Source organism: Mytilus californianus, unplaced genomic scaffold (assembly GCF_021869535.1).
Source record: "Mytilus californianus isolate M0D057914Y unplaced genomic scaffold, xbMytCali1.0.p SCAF_34, whole genome shotgun sequence".
NCBI classification, from domain to species: Eukaryota; Metazoa; Mollusca; class Bivalvia; order Mytilida; family Mytilidae; genus Mytilus; species Mytilus californianus.
Genome location: NW_026262684.1, coordinates 627,067 through 649,463, shown reverse-complemented (window position 1 = coordinate 649,463; position 22,397 = coordinate 627,067). Strand labels below are relative to the sequence as shown.

The 22,397-nt window shown below is 32.1% G+C and overlaps 1 long non-coding RNA gene across 2 annotated transcripts; it reads left to right on the top strand.

Annotated features, from left to right (window-relative positions):
• The first annotated feature begins 2,090 nt into the window (after positions 1-2,090).
• LOC127736609 (uncharacterized) lies at positions 2,091-15,467 on the top strand. Of its 2 annotated transcripts, none has more exons than XR_007999075.1 (4): positions 2,091-2,192; positions 10,293-10,438; positions 13,188-13,306; positions 15,152-15,467. It is a non-coding gene; the product is annotated as an uncharacterized LOC127736609 (long non-coding RNA). The 2 variants fall into 2 exon arrangements; XR_007999074.1 differs by having other exon boundaries at positions 2,097-2,192; positions 10,296-10,438.
• The last annotated feature ends 6,930 nt before the right edge of the window (positions 15,468-22,397 follow it).

Genomic DNA, 22,397 nt, shown 5'->3' with positions numbered 1-22,397 from the left:
ATATTATGCAATTATAGACTTTTCATGAGTTTATGATACATAGATTATACCACTGCATGGAGAGTGATACAATATTTCTCCTCTTGAGACAGTTAAATTTTCAAATTTAAAACTCGAGGTGTTCGAATCTGTTTTTATATGATTTTTTTACGATATATACACAGCCAAATTTTGCTCACGTGAATTTCACATGAATTTCACGTGAATTTCACAAAAATTTCACGTTAATTTCACGTGAAGTGATTTCACGTGAAATTCACGTTAAATTTTCACGTGAAACATTTCATGTGAATTTCACGTGAAAAAATATAAATGGTGTCTAAGTTAAAAAAAAATAACCGAAAATCAAACATTTTGTCAACCTCTAATACCTTGTATTATATGTATCATATATTCCATGGAAATCTTAATTTAATTTGAAAAATTCTATTTTAACGTGAAATTCACGTGAGTATTTCACGTTAATTTCATGTGAATATTTCACGTTAAATTCATGTGAATATTTCATGATATATTCACATTAAAAATTTCACGTTAAATTCACGTGAACAATTTCACATGAAATTAACATGAATCAAAACTCATGTGAAAATGTTATGTTTCATTTTATCTGAATTAAACCATGAATTCATTTAAGAGAAATTTAACTTTATTGAGTTAAATTTTTGTAACATGAGAAACAAATTCACCTGAATTTTGCTATTATTCATTCCAATTTTCTTTTTGCAAAATTGAATCATTTCAAAACTGTTATTCTTTGTCTCTCAAGATTTACATATTTGGACATACAATCATTGTAAATGATAAATATTTATCTTTTTGTTAAGCATGAATTATCTCTCTTGATAGTGGGTTAGATGCAACTACAAAAACATGTTGGTTTTGAATTATATTTTCTATCACTGTTTATATTTATCTCTAGTAGAGTCATTAAGATGGAATTTTGTATACATGTGTATCTCTTATTTCAAATTCCTAGATGCCTATATTATATTGATGGACTAATTGATTTACTAGTAATATTTCTATAATTATTAATTAGTAAATTTAATTACTTTCACACATCTTATGTCTTCTTTACTTTTATACTTTTAAAAAATGTTGGAGGTAACTCCATTATGAAATAGATTACTGTTACTGTAATAGATTCTTTACTTCCCATTATTGCAAAGAAAAAAAGGATAATATATATAGATCATTAACTTCCAAACATGAGTTATCTCCCTTTTTTACTGTGCATAAAACTTTTCCTCAAACTTATAAGTCAAGAAAATTTGTGAGCATTGAATCGCACATAAGTTTAACATTAGGACATATATGAATAAAAACTAGTAAGTATACAGAAAAGAATTTTATATGTACTAAATTTTTTCAATAAATGTAAATTTGAATGTTTATCAATTTTTTAAGTTTATTGAAAGTGCAGTATAAAATTTTCTGTATTGCTTTTTATAACATGACATCTATACATTATAAGAAGCCAATTTTGTTTATAATCTTTGAAATTGAAAGATTGCATGGTCAATTGTTGCACTGGGACACATTTTAAAATTACAAAACAACGCCCCTGTATTCTTAGATTAATGTTTTTATTCAGAAAAATGAATGGTTACATTTACACTTTATTATTAAAAAAAACTTACATTCTTTAAGCTTTAATAAATGTGTGGTAAATGATTGCCAATTAGACAAGGCTTTTTCATTGAATTAAGGTTAAATATTTTACTTTTATATAGATATAGATATATATTCTTTTACACAATGAAATCACAGTCACAATTGAAAGTATATTTATTATATTTTATAAATATATATATTAAATGGTTGTAAGAGTTTAATTAACTAACAGCTCCATGTGGAGGTGCTCCTATGTAAAGGATGCTTATTAACAAAATAATTTGTTATATGTTCCAAGGATTTGTATAGTAGGAATGGGGGAACTAGCAGGTACCTATTTTTCACTTTTCACATGGAGAAATACTTTGAACATCAGGTCAGGACAATATCAGTGATTCTCTCGTCCGGAGTCGGATTTTTTTAAAACGCTTGAAAGATACAGATTATGACGCGTCTTTTAAAAAGAGAAGAACCCGTCAGCTGATTGTCAACAACAGTACTTGTTTCAGTTAATTTAACAAGACAAACAATACCAAGGAGCTATGAATCAATGAATACTCGAGGATGTACTACAGGTAACTCAAACAAATGATTTAATAGTGCAGGAATAAACAGAAATCTGCAATGACTGAATGAGAATGGTTTTCATCTTCGATTTTGGTATCCTGTTCGTTCGCTCCCAAATAATTTTTATACACGTTCGCCCCATAGGACCTAACGCATCTAATTTCAAATTCCAGTTGAATTGTAAGATATTTTATTATTTGTATACAGTAACGTAGCTTGCATTCTGTTATTCACGAAGTCGGATCAACTGAACTTGACGACCACAATACTTGTATACTAGTATTGTCAACAATACTCGTATATAATTCACTGGACGTTAAGCAACCAATAATCAATCAATCGTATATAATTAATGTACAAGTATTGCACAACAAATTTTAAAAACCAATAGGGTTTGTTATTATTCATTGATGTGTTTTATTAACAACTTGTTGGTGTTATTTTGTTCTAATGCATTTAGGCAGATATAAAAATTGAGACTATGTAAAAAAAAGTATGTTGCTTTATGAACGTCTGACAATCAAAATATACGTGAATAAACTGTACAATAAAGACGGCTAAGGTCAGCAAAAAATCTGGGATTTGTTGACAATTGAAATTTTGTGAAATTCCTTGTTTTAAACAAAAATTTGACTAGCCCGTCGGACTACTGTGATGAAATCTTTACTAGCCCTCCCTAATTTTTACTAGCCTCCGGCTAGCGGACTAGCGTTAGTGTCGAACCCTGCCTCCCATTTCGTACCCTGGCAAAAACCATTCCTACCCTGACCATTTCGTTACAAAAAATAATTTTCTATCCTGAAATACATATTTTTCAAATCATTACATTACTTTTGAATATTTTTGAGTAAAGGCAGTAATAATTACTCTACTTCAATGTATTTATATTTTATATAAACAATACTATGACAATACTTGTATACAATACTTGTACATTAATTATATACGAGTATTGTTGACAATACTAGTATACAAGTATTGTGGTCACCAAGTTCAGTTGATCCACGAAGTCAAGGGGTCTTAAGCTATCGATTTTTTTTTAACAATTTGAACAAACTAAAGTTAAAACTACCATTACCAACTTATTAGTTCATTACCTGCTTATAATTTTTCAATGTTCATATGGATACTTAAATCTTTTAAGACGCATTCATGATTTAGTTTCTCATATCGAATTCTTTAAGTGTCACAACTTCCCAGATAATGGCAGATTAAACATTATTTATGAATAATGGAGATGGATATGTCAAATTCTGACTGAGTCTTATACAGTATAAATTTGTCACTTCTTTCTTTATTTGTGTATGATTCAAATCATAGTATTACATGTTCTATCTTATCTATGATTAACTCAAAAGTTATATAGATAACAAACACTTGGCTGACTTGCAGTTATCACATACATGACACAAGACAATCACTGACAAGTTTCCAGGCTTGCTAGCAGTAGCTGAAAGCCAGATCAAATACCTAATCTGTTGTACAAAATGTACACTATAATATTGGTCACGTGGCTGTACCTCACTTTGACATTAGATTTAACGTCTTATCAGAAGCAACACAATTGACTTGAATTGTGTCAATTTTTTTCATTCCAGCATATTTAGATTACAGAAAACTACAAATGGTATGAATCAATAATGACAACAAAACGATACAGTATAAAAAAGAAGATGTGGAATGATTGCCAATGAAAATGCTACAGGTCACTGTACAGCATGTCCAACTATTATCCTCAGTGTAAGCCAGTACAAGTTATCGCGCATGATTTTAATTTCTTATCCGTCTGATCAGTCTTTTCTGTGTGTGATATCTTATCAAGACAACATGCTGAGTTTGTAAAGACAATGTTGACACTCGTTAATAATTTGACAACACTAAGTAAACAATATTATAACCATATGACATTGTAGCATGCTAGGTTCCGCGTGAATACGAGTTGTATAAACTGACTTTATTTCCAAAAGATAAAATTGGATTTTACCGAATATCAAACATACAAAATAAAAAGTGGAAAAAGGACAAATACGAGATTATGATAACCAAACAACTTCAGAAAATGATCGCATCTCGATTTTTGAATAAAAAAGGCCCTGAAAAAAAAAATTGTTAAAGATGAAATTTATATCGTTGGATAGATTTAAAACCAGAGAATAAATATACATGCGAATGAAGCTGTTTCTAATAAAGATTTTATGTCAATTCATTAAAGAAAACCCATGTGCACACATTTTTGGTTTCGTATTGTATGAAGTAATAGGTCGTGCACCCGGTGTTCTTTAATTGAAAAAGGCCCTAACTTCTGCAATCCCTATCAAAATACAAATTAGATCTGTAGAAAGCTTATAAATTGAACTTTCAAAATTGATGCCAATGAAAAAGAAATTTAATGATATTTACAGACAGCTAATCAAAATTTAAGATTTCCTTTAACAATCTATAGTAAATTTATCGATATCGATTGTGGTCAAATTTGACGCATGCGCAAAGCGGGTGCTGATAATAGTTGTGTATGGCCTTCAACAATGAGCAAAGCCCATACCACAAACCCAGCTATAAAAGGCCCCAAAATCACAAATGTAAAACATTCAAACAAGAAAACTAATGGCATAATTAATGTATAAAAAATGAACGCTAAAAACAAATATGTAACAAAGCAACAAAGGATGACCACTGAATTAATATTACAGGCTCCTGACTTGGGACCGGCACATATATACAGAATGTGGCGGGGTTAAACATGTTAGGGGAATTCAAACCCTCGCCCTTATATATAGAATAGAATAGAATATTTTTATTCACCAAATTAGGGCCCCAGAAGGGCATAAAGCAAACAAACAATATTATTATAAACAATAATATTTAGATATGTATACATTATGACAAGTTCACAGATCAAGTTCAATATATATTCTGTTCAGAAAAAATAACTAAAGTTGTTTTAATTTTGCAGAGCTATAGTCCTTGGACTTAAAAAAATTCACGCAAACAATCAGTTTTTCACTTTCATTTTTATACAACCGCAAAAAATAAAAAAAAAATTGCGTTCGTATATTGGTATGAAGTTGGCGTCGTCGTCTTCGTCCGAAGACACATTGGTTTTCGCACAATAACTTTAGTACAAGTGAATGGATCTCTATGAAATTTTACCATAAGGTTTAATACCACAAAAGAAAGGTTGGGATTGATTTTGGGGGTTATGGTACCAACAGTTAAGGAATTAGGGGCCAAAAATAAGCATTTTTGTAACTTCCAACAATAACTTGTGTGTTAGTGTATGGATCTCTCTGACATTGTACCACAAAGGGAATGCTGGGATTGATTTTGGGGGTAATTGCCTCAACATTTTAGGAATTAGGGGCCTAAAAAGGGGCAAAAAACAAGCATTTTTCTAGTTTCATGACAATAACTTGTGTGTAAGTGTATGGATCTTTCTGAAATTGTACAACAAGGTTCCATATCACAAAGGGAAAGCTGGATTTGAGTTTGGGGGTAATTGCCCAAAACGTTTAGGAATAAGGGGCCAAAAAGGGGCTAAAAATAAACATTTTTAACCGGATTTTCGAAGGAAATATCGGTTATTAAAATGGTGATGTACGGCGGGCGGCTGCCAAACAGTGTCAGCACAATAACATGAAAAAGCTTTAAAATTTTTTTTTCAAATTTAAATATGTTGTATCCTGGGACTTAATGAAGGTCTAGTTTAATTTTCAAGATATTAGTATACCTCCTTTGTGAGTTATCGCCATTTTTAATATCCAAAAGTTGAATTTTTAAATATTTTACTCTTGTTATCCTTTTTATGACTAAGCATAATGTCTTATCTCATAATAAAAATTGGAGTGACAGATTTATTTGAAAATTATTTCTTTCCTAAGTGGTAATGATTATAAGCTATATTATTAGACATTTTGAAGTTAATTACATTATTAATTATTAATTAGATCTGGGTTATATCTTAGCATATAATATCATTGGAGTGACAGATTTATTTGAAAATTTTCTGTTTCCTGATAAGATCTGTAGGACTGTATATATAAAGTTTGAAATTTACTAGTAGGACTGTATAAAGGAAATTTGAAATTTACTGTTCATTATTAGACATTTTGTAGATAATTAAGTCTCCCTAAACCATATATATTCATACCCCCACCTCCTTTCAATTTGAGAATGTGCTTTTATCTTGCAAACGGTTGAGATCCCAACCCTGAAACCATATATATTCATGTATGTGACAACAAAACAAATCAAATGAAATAAAAGGCGAGTCCCCTGGTGTCACACCCACCCCCTCCTGTTTGACAACGTGTAAACGGTCGAGATCCCCACCCCTAAACCATATATATTCTTGTACGGGACAATGACACAAATCAAATGAATTATAGGGGAAGTCCATGGGGGTCACCCCCACCCCCCCCCCCCCCTTCTTTTTAATAACTTGTAAACGGTCAAGATTCCCACCCAGAAACCATATATATATTCTTGTATGGGACAATATATCAAATCAAATAAAATATAGGGGAAGTCCACGGGGGTAACCCCTACCCCCTTCTTTTTGATAACTTGTAAATGGTCGAGATCCCCACCCCTAAAAAATATATATTCTTGAATAGGACAATAAAACAAATCAAATGAAATTGAGGGGAAGTCCCCTGGGGTAACCCCCACCCCCTTCTTTTTGAAAACTTGTAAATGGTCAAGATCCCCACCCTGAAACCATATATATTCTTGTATGGGAGAATAAAACTAATCAAATGAAGTAAAAGGCGAGTCCCCTGGGGTCAACTCCACCCCCTTCTTTTTGAAAACTTGTAAAAGGTCAAGATCTCCACCCCGAAACCATATATATTCTTTTATGGGACAATAAAACAAATCAAATGAAATCCATGGGGGTATAAGGCGAGTCCCTTTGGGTCACCCCCACCCCCTCCTGTTTAAGAACTTGTAAACGGTCGAGCTTTTCATTATTAATAAGATAATACCACATTGAGGTCCAAAGGGTCCTAAATTAAACTTTTGTTTAATTTCATCAAAAACTGAATTCTTTGGTTCTTTGATATGCTGATTCTAAAAATGTTTGAGTGTTAAATCATATCTAATTTTAGAGAACTTAGTCATCACTGGTTGTTGTTATTATATTATTGATTATAATTTGAAACTAGAGGCTCTCAAGAGCCTGTATCGCTCACCTGTATTTACTGATGCTTTGGAAATCATGTAAAATAAGGTAAAAATCATAATTAATAGTATTAGATATTAGATATTATCATGATTATAATGATATCTAAGATAATAACAAAAAACTGCAAAATTTTTGTAAAATTACTAACTCAGGGGCAGCAACCCAACAACGGGTTGGCGGATTCGTCTGAAGATTTCAGGTCAGATAAATCTAAATCTGATGAACATTTTTGCCACCTGTCAGATTTGCTCTAAATGCTTTAGTTTCAGAGATATAAACCAAAAACTGCATTTTACCCCTATGTTCTACTTTTAACCAAGTCGGCCATGATGGTTGGAAGGCGGGGTCATCGGACAAATTTTTAAACTATATACCCTAATAATGATTATGGCCAAGTATGGTTAAATTTGTCTCAGTAGTTTCAGAGAAGAAGATTTTTGTAAAAGATTACAAAAATTGTAAAAAATTGACTATTAAGGGCAATAACTCCTAATGGGGTCGACTGACAATTTTGGTCATGACAACTTATTTGTAGATCTTACTTGGCTGAACATTATTGCTGTTTACAGTTTATCTTTATCTATAATAATATTCAAGATAATAACCAAAAACTGCAAAATTTCCTTAAAATTACCAATTCAGGGGCAGCAACCCAACAACAGGTTGTCAGATTTGTCTGAAAATTTCTGGGCAGATAGATCTTGACCTGATAATCAGTTTTACCCTGTCAGATTTACTCTAAATGCTTTGGTTTCAGAGATATAAGCCAAAATCTACATTTTTCCCCCTATGTTCTATTTTTAGCCATTGCGGCCATCTTGGTTGGTTGGCGAGGTCATCTGACACATTTTTGAAACTAGATACCCTAATGATGATTGTGGCCAAGTTTGGTTAAATTTGGCCCAGTGGTTTCAGAGGAGAAGATTTTTGTAAAAAGCTAACGACGACGGACGACGACGACGGACGCCAAGTGATGAGAAAAGCTCACTTGGCCCTTCGGGCCAGGTGAGCTAAAAATGCATCATATCTTATTTTAGAGAACTATTTATCCAGTTTGAGTTATTTCCATTTGCACAGAAAATATTATGGATAAAATTAACCTGTGTTTCATTTCAACAAAAATTAAATACATATATAGGATTCTTTCAAATGCTGAATTTAAAGTCTATTTATATATTAGATTTTTAGGCCCAGTTTTCAAGTTGGTCCAAATCAGGGTCCAAAATTAAACTTTATTTGATTCAACAAAAATCGAATTTATGGAGTTCTTTGAAATGCTGAATCTAACCATGTATTGAGAGATTTTGGATTGTGGGCTCCTTTATCAAATTGGTCCACATTGAGGTCCAAAGGGTCCTAGATTAAACTTTTGTCTGATTTCATCAAAAATTGAATTCTTGGGGTTCTTTGATATGCTGATTCTAATATGTACTTAGATTTTGGATATTGGACCATAATAGGTATTTAAATGTCTAATTTCAAATATATCAGTTCTTTGACTACATTCATTTTGTGTCACAAACCTATGATGTGTCAAATATTCAATCACAATCCAAATTCAGAGCTGTTTTAAGTTTAAATGTAGTGTCCATACTTGCTCAACTGTTCAGGGTTCGACCTCTGCAAGAAAATCCGGTTTGCTGTCTCTCTGACAGCCTCTTGTTCAAATTAGTCTACATTAGGGTCCAAAATGAAACTTAGTTTGATTTTAACAAAAATTGAATTCTTGGGGTTCTTTGATATGCTGAATCTAACCGTGTATGTATTTAGATTTTAGATATTGGACCATAATAGGTAAATTAAAAAAATTTAAGTTCTTTGACCACATTCATTCTGTGTCAGAAACCTATGCTGTGTCAAATATATAATCACAATCCAAATTCAGAGCTGTATCAAGCTTGAATGTTGTGTCCATACTTGCTCCAACTGTTCAGGGTTCGACCTCTGCAGTCGTATCAAGCTGCGCCCAGCGGAGCATTTTATTGTTATATATGCTTGAAGATATTGATCTGATAATATATGCTTGAAGATATTGATCTGATAATTATCATGATTATTGTATACATGTAGTTTTACCATGACAAGTTGCATATCAAGTTAAAATTTTGTTTCAGTTCAGATGATTTTTTTTAGCAGAAACTGTTTAGGACAAATGTAGGAATTATGGTCCAAAGCAAGCATTTTTCATGTTTCATGGCAATAAATTGTGTATAAGTGTAGGATAACTATAAAATTGTACTACTTAATAGGTCATTTGTAGGTTCCATACCTCAAAAGAAGGTTTGGATTAATTTTTGGGGTAACAGACTAAACCATGTAAACCATTTAATAATTTGTTGCCAAAAATAAAAGGATTTTCTGGTTTCCAAACATTTAAGTCTTGAATAATATACATTGTACATCATTTGTATATGTTCATACACCTGAACTAATATATAGATAAAAGAAGATATGGTATAATTTCCCTTCACCCAAGATTAAATGACATACATGTAGAAGTTAACATAAACTACAGGTCACAGTTCATCCTTCAACAATGAGCAAATCCCATACAGTCTAAGGGGAAATTGTAAACAATCAATTTCAAATGGTTACAACTTGAAAACTAAATTAATAATGACAAGGGGTCTTCAGTTACTGTTGTAAGACTACAATGGGATGACCTGCTTTTAGTTTAAACTACTGGACCAAATTTAATAAAATCATTAAAAGAGTATCTTATACTTTTAATTATGATTTTCAAAACAACAGTGGATACAGGTGAGTGACACAGGCTCTTGAGAGCCTCTAGTTGATATTTGATATTTCAATTCTAAGTTTAAAATAAATACATGTAGCAAGAAATACATGTATATTATAAGCTAATTGTTTGCAAAACTCTTTGAATAGTATTGCGTCCACAAATATACTGTTTTCTCCCTTTCAGCAGTATTACAAGGTACATGTATGGGCAGAGGAGTTGACTATTGATAATGACTGATACTGGAATTAATGAAGTAACCTACATGTAGTGTCCAATCTCTATGTGGAGATTGCCTATCAGACAGTCCATTTTTACATGTACCAAAAAATGTACGTTGACAGCCAATGCTAAGTATTAATCTTAAACATATATTCAATGATTGTATGTGCATCTCTGATACATATATTTCGCTGTTGTGTGGCTTTATTTCTGATCAGAGACTGATAAAAATCAGATTATCCTTTATTTTAAGTTCAAATACATGTATTATGTACTAGTAACTACATGTACTCAATGTCTTGCATTCATTTAACTAATAATGATGATGCAGCATCCAACAAAAAAGTATATCTTTTTGACCTTCATTTTATGCCTCACTGATTGTGTATATGTATGAATTCTGTCAGATTGTGGTACTTAAAAAAAGTTTTGAGTGTTTTGCACATATACTTTGTCATTGGACTTTAAATAAATTTGATTTCTGATAATGGCAGAGTTTTTTTAACATTGCTTCATAGTGATGATCAGATTACCTTTAATCAATATATATTTATGTACATGTACACTGCTACTGTAAAATACAGTTTCCTAAATATTGCACTAATTTTAAAGTAACAAAATAGTACTGAATATTAAAAGTAGATTTCCAGTACTACATATTTTTGGTACAGAAATAGTACCTATGCAAAAGTAGCTGTGTACAGTATATAAATAGAATTTAATTGTTGCAGATTGATAATTTTTAGTAATTTGAAAATAAGGAGATGTGGTAGGATTGCCAATAAGAAAACTATCATCATCAGCCACGGTCAAAATGAAGGGGATGTAAGCAGTTTTAGGCCACTTTAAGACCTTCAACAATGAACAGAACAATACTGTTTACTCAGCTGTTAAAGATCCTGACAAAATGCGCAACAGTTCAATCTAGAAATTTAGTACTAGTCATTTTGCTAGTGATGTTCACTTATTGGTTAAAAGAAAAATCAATTGTTTTCTCTCTTGGTGAATATTTTTATGCCCCTGCCGTAGCGGTGGGGGCATTAAGTTTTACCCTTGTCCGTCTGTACGTACGTCTCAAAATTGGTTTCCGTTCTCTAACTTGAGTTTGCCTCAACCAAATGTTTTGAAACTTATACACAATGCTTATTACCAGAAAACACAGATCAAGTTTGAATTAATTTTGGTGGCGTCACTTTAACCGTTCTAGAGTTATGCCCCTTTATAAATGGAAAAATTGCAAAAATTTTAGTTTCCGTTCTCTAACTTAAGTTTGCCATGGTTGCCTCAACCAAATGTTATGAAAATTATACACAATTCTTATTACCACAAAACACAGATCAAGTTTGAATTTTGGTGGCGTCACTGTAACCGTTCTAGAGTTATGCCCCTTTAGAAATGGAAAAATTGCAAAAGTTTTAGTTTCCGTTCTCTAACTTAAGTTTGCCTCAACCAAATGTTATGAAACTTATACACAACCGTTCTAGAGTTATGCGTGTTTGCAAAAAGAAAAATTGCTGAATTTTTAGTTTCTGTTTTCTACTTAAGTTAGCCTCAACCAAATGTTATGAGACTTACATACAATGCTTATTACCACAAAACTCAGATCAAGTTCAAATTTGGGTAGCATCACTTTTACCGTTCTTCAGTTATGTCCCTTTATAACTATATGATATGCAAGCAGGGGCATCATCTGTGTCCTCATGTGGACATTATCAACATTTATTTACAACAATTGCCTGTGTGAATTTGATATATATCTAAATGAATTTTCAGTTGTATTGGACTATTGCCATTTTTATACGACCGCAAAAAAATTTTTGGGATCGCATAATGGTATGATGTTGTCGTCGTCGTCGTCTGCGTCGTCGTCCGAAGACACATTGGTTTCCGGACAATAACTTTAGTTTAAGTGAATGGATCTCTATGAAATTTTTAAAGAAGGTTTAATACCACAAAAGGAAGGTTGGGATTGATTTTGGGGATGATGGTCCCAACCGTTTAGGAATTAGGGGCCCAAAACAAGTATTTTTCTAGTTTCAGGATAATAACTTGTATTTCGATTGCTCTGAAATTGTACCACAATGTTTAATACCAGAAGTAGAAGGTTGGGATTTGTTTTAGGGGTTATGGGGCCAACAGTTTAGGAATTAAGGGCCAAAAAGGGGCCAAAAACAAGCATTTTTACTAGTTTCCAGACAATAACTTGTGTGTAAGTGTATGGATCTCTCTGACATTGTACCACAAGGTTTCATATAACAAAGGGAAGGCTGTGATTGAGTTTGGGGTTAATTGCCCCAAACATGTAGGTATTAGGGGCCAAAAAAGGGCCAAAAACAAGCATTTTTCTAGTTTCCAGACAATAACTTGTGTTTAAGCGTATGGATCTCTCTGAAATTGTACTACAATGTTCCATACTACGAAAGGCAAAGCTGGGATTGAGTTTTGGGGTAATTGCTCCAAGGGGGGGTTTCAAAAAATTGGAGAGGGGGGATTTTTTTTCCAATTTTTTTAAGGGATTCATATTTTTTTTTCAAAATTTTTCAAATTTCGAATTTTTGAAAAGTTTCAAGAAGAAATCTTCAATGGACAGTATTGCGCAATATATTTGTAAGATCTTTGACCACATCTATTTTGTGTCAGAAACCTATATTATGTCAAAAATTTGATCACAATCCAAATTCAGACAGTATCAAGCTTGAATATTGTGTCCAAATTTGCCCAAACTGTTCAGGGTTCGACCTCTGCGGTCGTATCAGGCTGCGCTCAGCGAAGCATTTTATTTTATTTTGAAAACAGTTCATCAGCATGATCAGGTTCAGGTCTTATATTTATAATAATCACTGGAATTTAAATTTTCAGAATTAGCTCCCCAGATGTAAGTGGAAGTGAAGTTATACATGTTATATGTTTCGATGAAATGAATGACTTGATTAGAGATACATGTAGTGGAGACCCTATAGATACAGTACATGTAACTGGTATGTATTTGTTACAGTATTTGCTGTCAAAATTGTATAACAAAAATGCCGAAAAAGGAGTCCACGCAAACTGACAAAATAAAAAAACACTATCAATCAACAGATCAAGGGAAAAGTTAATCTGCTATATATACATGTATGGAATAGGCATGTAGTTAGATTTGTTTACCCCTTTTCAGTCCATGTAAATTTATGAGAATAGAATTTTATATTCTGGATTTCCTTAGATTTCAATTCTTATTTCATATTAATATCCCATGTGTTATGCTTGTAGTTTGAGGAATATTATCAAAATAGCTTGACCAAGATTAAACAATAACTGTTATCATGAATTAGGCCATTTTTGTCTTGTCTGCAACTGATTGTATGGTGTACATGTCTGTCTGGGCAGGGTTCATCTTACCATGACCTGATAATCATAGTTCATTAGTCAATAATAATTTAAGTTTCATATTTTGGTCTGTTTGCAGAGGCGGATTTAGGGGGGCAGGGGGCCTGCCCCCCCCCCCTTCCCTTTTCTGTGAAAAATTTGGTTGATTATATAGGGAATCACTGAAGCTTGACCAGAGCGGGCCCCTTCTTAGGTAGTCAGTGGGCCCCCACTTATGAAAATTTCTGGATCCGCCACTGTGTTTGTTGTATACTATACAAGCTATAATCAATTAACAGATCAGCTATATTTGGGGTAGGCAATGATTGTAAGGTGCACATGTCTGTCTGGCTTGGTTTTTCTGACCTTGGCATTATTTGCTTGACAGTATTTTTTTCATGGATCATTGGTTATGTTAAGTTTATATATCATATATACTTATAGTAAAATTATATCTAGCATGTTTAGAACAATCAACATAAAATATATCATGAATAGTAAAACAGGCAAGACATTTCAGCGTGTTTACTCGTCTCTTGTGATATCTATTTTATACAAATGTATACTGAGTGCCAATAAAAACACAATTCTGGTCCCCTGCACATGCTACAGCACATGTAATTATGCCCAGCAACAGTCGAGGGGGGGATAATATCAATTTACCCCTGTCCGTCCGGATGAGGATACTTTGTTTGTCTGGCTATCTTCTCCTACAGTTTTGGAGGTACAACTTTTAAAATTTGTAATGTTAACATGGCAAAGTTTAACCATAATGAACCGCCACACCTCAGTTGCAGAGGTAATTAAAAAAATGTACAGTCTGCTAGATTATCAATTTTCAGAGCATTTGGAGTTTTGATTTATACCCCTATGGAAGCTAATCACAAATTTCTTAACTGGAAAAGTATCAGGAAACCAGATGTTTCCATCGAGCCATAAACATACTGTGTTAGTATTGTAATTTAAATGGGGATAAGACATGTAAGAAGGGGGCTTGAAAATGATGAGTTGTGTTTCTACAGGCACTAAGTATACTTATATATACAGGTAATGTGTAGTACACATACATGAATATGGTTTGTTTTCATAAGTAATTTATTATAAAATTTGACATGGTATGATTGCCAATGAGACAACTATCCACCAGAGTCCAAATGACTGAATATTGACAACTATGAATGATCATATATACAGCTTTCAACAATGAGCAAAACTGATACAGCATAGCAAGCTACAAAATGTCCTGAAACAGAGTTGGCAAAAACCTGGGTTTGATGAGTATTGCCCAGCCCAGTGTGAATTACTGGGTTTTATTGGGTAAATCACCATCAAATCACCAATTGATCATGTCTTGAGCTTAAAATACAAAACAGTTATCTCCTAATTATAAGTTTGGTAAATCATTGGAGATTAAATTGGTGTTATCTTTTTTGCTTGACTACAGAAACAAACATGCTGATTTTATTATATTACAGGAACTGTAGGAAGTATTCAAAGAGTCTGATTGCTAAGTATGCATTACAGGATTTTATCATTGGAGCAACATCTTGGGAGGAGAAGTGCAAATGTATGAAGGAATCCTTGGGTAGAAATAGCAATTATATGCAGAAGAAGACTCTTAAACATTATTAACAGACATGTAGTCATAGTAGTGGTGTTTTCAAGAAATGTAAACCAACTGGAATTAACAATTGTGTATATTTTTTCAACCACAAGTACTTTCAGAATATAATACAATTCAAATTCAAATTATTGTGTCAACATACAAGTTACAGTAAAAAAATGAAAATGCATGTTTTAAAATGAATTTTATATAAAAAAATGAAATAACAAGAATTTTTAGCTTATTGTGCAGCCAAACTTTGAGATCTTTTAATGGTATATGCCTGTTGTTTGTCAACATTTTGCCTTAACCTTCAGATCAGTGTTAAAATGAGAAAAAAACTATTTTTGCATATATGAAATAAGAAGTAAACGGTTGTAAATTACAGAGAGCCTTTCAATATGGTACATTTGTATATCAGCTATATTTCACAGAACTTTCTATTTTAGTTTATTAGTACAATGAGATATGAGGTATACATCAATCAGCCAGCAATATAACAACAAAAACACCTGAAAGGCATTAAGGTGCTAACATGCAGTCCTCAACAAAAGACAGGTGTCTAAAAGATATGCCATGATCTATTTAATTGACCAGAGGCTATAAAAAAAATTACAATATGAATCAAGAATAGCCATCAACACCAAATTCTCTGAATATTTTTTTTTTTATTAAGACGAGATTTTAGACAACCACTGAAAAGGTTTCTGGCTTTAAGCAGGTACATGAATATGTGGCGAGGTGAACTAGTTTTTTTCCTTCAAAACCTTCTTAAAGAGAATTGGCATCTTTTGCAAGTAGGTCTTTTCCATAATGTGATTGGTTTGTGTCAAAACTGATGACCACACAATATGACTTATACAAACATAATAAAAATCAACTCAAATGAAATATACATCAGTGCAATCAACTTCCATAAATCATTAACAAAAAAGGATTGAGACTCAACACAACCAAAAAAGTTCTAGGAGTGAACTAAGGTGCCCTGGATATTATTTTTATCCTGTGATGCATTTGCTTGCCTTCTTTGTTTAAGACCAAAAAATTTTGGAAACAAAGAAAGTAAAACAGAATGGAAGTATGAACACATGGTCCAGACCAAGAAGAATATTTTTCATGTTTATATATATCAAAACAGAATTTGTATTAGATTAGAATTGACTTACATAAATAAGCTCAAATACTGTGAAATTAGTGTGATTGAGGCTGAATTCACTTTAATTTCATTAAAAAAAAGAAGCTCGATTCATGTTAATTTCACGTGAAAAGTTCACGTGAATTTCACGTGAAGGCTCAATTCACGTGAATTTCACATGAAAAATTTCACGTGAATTTCACGTGAGTTTAACGTGAAATTCACGTGAAATATTTTACGTGAATTACGCGTATAAGCTCGATTAACGTGAAATTCACGTGAATTTTTTCACGAGAAATTCACGTTAATTTCACATTAAATTCACGTAAACAAAATTTGCCTGTGTATACCTCGTTTACAATTACCTGCATAACGATGTGTTCTTCTTGTGTAACGTCAGCAGGCATGGTCGCCTTTTTAAATTATTATCACAAAATGAAATTCAGGGGAAAGCAAGACGTTTTTCGTCATAATTTACCAATGAAGAACTTAGATCAAACAAACCACACGTTGACTAAAATAAAAATAATCAACAAGTCAGGAAAAGAATAAATCTGTTAATAATTAGAGAAATCATTGTATCAACTGATATCAAAAGTCAACAATTGTTTTATGATATTGATTTTTATCCATCTCCATGTTTTAGCCTTTCCCGAAGCTATCTAACTGGTCCTTGTTCTTATACTAACTATTTTATATGTTTTGATAGTTGCTTGATTTTGTAAATTTAATAAAATTTATCGTAAATAACGAATACTTGAAAACAAGGTACAACAAATAAAACGAGAATTGGCATGATGTCATACTCTACGTTATTGACACTGACTAGAAAAATAATTATTCATGTACACGTTAGCTGTTCTAAATGTTATATTAACCTCTCTCGATAGTACCCGCGTTGACTATAATGTTTTATCAACGAAGAATCCGTATTCAATTAGCCAAAGAAAAAAGAGAAATTGCGTAGTAAGTAAGAACAACAAATACTTATATGTAATGCTTCTACTCCAGAATTAAAAGATCCACACAAGTCGATCGTTGTATTGATTGCAGCTCTTACGTCTTATTTTATTGACAATGTTTGAAAGTTTATTTTATCGATATGCTTGATGAGCATAATTTGAAACCATATATTCGTTTAGTTTCTATTTTCCTCTATTTGCTTTGTTTTGATTTTTTAAAAACCCGGAGTTATAAATGTAATTTTTAAAGCTTTTCTTCCTTTATATTAAAGACTGTTACTGCAATAAAACACCTATGCATTGGAATAAAAACCTTTTGAAGACACCAAATTAACAATATTTATCTTATTATGATATATAATTACTGAAGGTTTATGAAAATGCTTTTTCAATTACAAAAATAATTTGATATGATGTGATTGGCAATGAGACATCTTTTCACCAGTTACATGTTGTCTTGTATACATAATCATCATTGTTATCCCTTTCTTTGTAATTAGGTGATTCAGTTGAAAATCGATTGTACCAGTTGCCTGCATTTATAGATATAAAAAGTTTCCGTGGACAACATAGAGTTAGCCGAAATGAAGTTTGTTCGTCTTCTCAAATGCATGCCGATGGAAGATATGGAGGTTTGAATGGTAATATATATATACTGTAAATATCTGTGGTTTAACTTGGTGACCCTCTATGGATCTGTAAGGGTTGGTAGATTTCATACGGGTATCATGCCGTCATGTCTTCTATTAATGGTAAAGATAGCTATTAACGTTATTGTATTCCATTGTTTATTTAAAACTTGGCAGAAAAAGTTCATTGTGTGATGCATTCTTTCTACGGTTCACTACGTACCCTCTTTGGATTCGTAGGGGGTCAGTAGTAAACCGTTTAACTTATAATATAATTATCTTGCTTTGATTTAACACAACTTAAGACAAACGTCCTAAATAAAAATATAATCAATTGAAGAAAGATGTAAATTACCAACTTAATTTTTCAGACAGATAATGATTGTAATATGTTCTCTATCAGTAAGCAGGAAACGGAAATCCGTTGCATACAATTTAACAACTTTGTGAAAGTAATAATATTTCCCCCATTGTTGCATTTACGTTGTATTTTTAAAGACAGTACAATATTTGTTTTTATATTAATCTCTTCATTGCAATAATTTTAGATTTCTTTCGTGTTTGTTATCACGTATATAAATGTTTAGCAAATGGATAATACGTGTATGTATATGAAATCTTAGAATTTCGTATCCTCGATGGAAGAGTGATCTAAGTCGTGCATCTTCAAGTATTACTAGAATGCAAACACTGAGGTGGTGAGTTCGAACCCCGGTAGTAATAAGCTGCGCTCAATTCCGATCTCAATCGACTAGAATTGCCAGTGTTTATAGCTGTCAAAGGTCAGTGGTTCAGTTAGGTATGATTAAAACGGCGTTGTTTTTCAATTAAATCTGGCCTCTTTTATATGGCTTAGGGTTTAAAAACGGATTTAAAAACCAATAAATCGCCACTTTTCAGAGATCTTAAAGGATTTAGCCTCCCACATATGCAAGATTAGTGTACATAATAATAACGCTGTATTGTACAATTGGGAGTGTTTATGTTAAGTGTGAAACGGCGAATGCATTAGCGGGGAATGGTGATACGCGTACGTCGATGCAAAATTGTGAATAGGGTTTACACAATCTTTGTTATTTCGATTTTTGTTTGGTCTTTTCTCAATATTGAATGGCAATTACACTTTTAATATTTCGTGCGGCGGAAGCGCTTTTCTAGCTAATCTTCATCATAAATGCTGAACCTTAACACATTGAAGCTAAGGATGCAAATATATAGAAACGTTTGGAGCTATATGATAAAAAGGGAAAAGCTTGAAATTAGAATTGCAGGCCTTTTTCTGTAAAAATTGTAAACTACTCATTCTGCAAATGGGATATGTTGTATGGGGTAATTGCGAAAAGGGAAATGTGTATAGTGTGTGGTATTTATTAAAATTTTGTACAGATAAAGTTTTATCATTATATACGAGTTATCAAACATGTCTAAAGTAATTGAACATAATATTTGTTCTTTAGCAACAGAAGGAGCAAGAGAATCTGGACATGATCGTAGGGGTATATTATATCCAGGTGCCTATGCACAAGTAAGATTTATTGATAATGAATGATATCCCGTCAATTTACAACGGATATAAAAAGAAAAACAGCCAACATAATATTGATATTTAAGGATTCGAGTTAAAACGAATAGATTTTCCACTCGTTGGTATATTATAAAAACTCAAAAACACGTGTACATATAAAAAAGAAAATGTGGTATGATTGGCAATGAGACAACACTCCACAAGAGACCAAATGATACAGAAATTAACAGCTATAGGTCACCGTACGGCCTTCAACAATGAGCAAAGCACATACCGCATAGTCAGCTATAAAACAGTCGGCTCCCAACACATGATTTAGACATTTATGTGGTCAATATTATATTTATTAAAAGTAAAGACCAAGATAATACTATAATTGCAAAACGCTAGTGAATCTAGTGTAGTCTGAATTCTACGTCAATGAATTATCGCTATTTTCAGTTACCTTGTCTAGGTACTACACCTACAGTGTCAACTATCCTGAGAACAAAGCCTGCTCAGGGCAAGATGCGTTTGACTCCGATCTTTATTGACTAGGAATGCCAGTATTCCTTCCAAAAATCGATGGATTTTTTGGGGTAATCCGGGTTCCTCCGCTCATAAAAACTGACCTCCATGATATAGCTTTCTATAACCAGCTGAAACTGTCATTAATAAATTCATCTTTTTTTCAGATAAACGAAATTAACTTGAACTACGCTGAAGTAATGTTTAATGTCGGGCGTTCACCAGGTAACTCCATCATACATGGCAATGATGAGAGAACAATTTATTCTGATATTAATCATTTATTAAGAGCAGAGCCTTTGCCATCGTCAAGCAGTGAAAGTGAGGATGACTGAGTGAATTTTTCATGCATTGAGTCCATTCTTCCAGTTTAAATATTTCTGTAAACATAATTAAAGACCTAATAATCGTTCACGGAAAACAAAACATTTTTTCAATTATTTTGTTGATCATTTACTTATTATCATGCTGTACTTTTTGAGTTATGGAAAGTCTGTGTAGATTAAGAAGGTTTTTATTTTTTAAAATCAATTACATATATAAAAAAGTTCCATTGCCAACAGGTTTTAACCATTCGAACTTTTGTATGTGAAACATAATGAAGTTTGGGAACCATTTTGGCTTCCATACAATTTATACTAACAAGTAGAGTTCTGTTTTCACTAAAAACAAATTGTTGAAATACTGTTGCTTGATTGTCTGTTTCAAATCTTCTAGTTATTTTTGAAAGAAGAAATGTAGCAAAATTAAAAAAAACATATTTTCAATAAAACGAAATTTTATTAAAAATGTAAATTTAATAACTTGATTAGAATGTAACAAAAAGTATGATATATTCCAGTGTGTTTGTCAGAGAAACTAGTGTTTAAAGGATTGGCAGGATTTTTTGTAGGCCTCATTATTATATTTATTTGTTTGTTTGACTTTTTGAGTCAGTTGTGTTGTATGTCTGTCATGTATTTTTACACAGTTTTGACTACTGAATCCCAATTATTGTCACATTAACATATTATTTAAAACAAGGAGATGTGGTATGATTGAGAATAAGACAACTATCCACCAAAGTTCAAATGATGTGGATGAAAGCAATTATACACAATCGTACGGCCTTCAACTAAGTCTTTCTTTTTGGGTTGTTTACCCAATTGTGTCAATATAACAGAAAAGTAAACATTTAACTGTTTTACAAGTGGAAGGTTTAGCTAGTTATAAAATCTTCGGAAATACCTGTACCAAATCAGGAATATGGCAGTTGTTCTTGACTTTATTGTTTCGCTGATAGATAGAGTTTGATTTTGTCAGTTTATATGGACTTCACTTTTTTTTTAATTTGCCTTTGAGTTTATTTTTTTTTATGTACTTTTTTTTTATTATCGTTAATTTGTAACTTCTGTTGCATAATGAATATAAGAACGACTTGTAGGGAATTCTATTCCAAAATTTCTCATTCCCATTTTAATGTTTCTTACTTTCAACTTTACATTTCTCAGTTCCAAGTTGACAACTCTCAGTTTCAAGCTGACAGTTACAACTTGTAAGTGAGAAATGTAAACTTGGATTTATAAATCTGCTGTGGGGACTGAAAAAATGTCAGTTGGAACTGAAAAATACGTTGTTGGAACTAACAGATGTCGACTAGGAACTGAGAAATGTCAAATTGGAAATGAGAATGTCAACTTTAGACTCAGAAACATCAACATGAAATGTCAACTTGGAAAGGAAAGTGAGAAATATCAAATAATAATCCTATACGAATTACAATTTGCTATACAAAGTCAATAATTATGTTTACTTTGGAGTCCTAAAATTTCTATTGCTATAAAACGATAACGAGAGATAAAAAAACTATACCAATACCAATATAGACACATAAAATTTTGAAATTCTAACAATCATTTTGAAATATTTACAAGAAACTTTATTAAAAATTTGTCATGTTCTCCCTACCAAAATATTACCCTTAACACTTATTTTGATAGGGACTGGTCATTGTTATTTTGAATTTTATGCAATTTTATTGGATGACGTTATTATTGCTTCACCCTTACCTGATTACCTGCTGAAATTTGTCCTGTGTGTATTATGTCAGAACGTGACATTTTATTACGTCACAATAATGTTTATAAAGACAGAGATGGCAACTCAAAAAGTGAAAAATTCTTTACTAAATTAAAAAATTACTTTTTTTTTCTCGATAAACAATTATAGTTATAATATGTCTTTAGTTTTCTGTCTTTCGTCGTGTTTTTATATAGAACCAGTTCAAGTCAAACAAATCTATTTATTACATGTTATTATTTTTTGTATATAAAAATGATAAAATCAATGTTCTTCCTCACACTCGAGGGTCTTGATGAGGT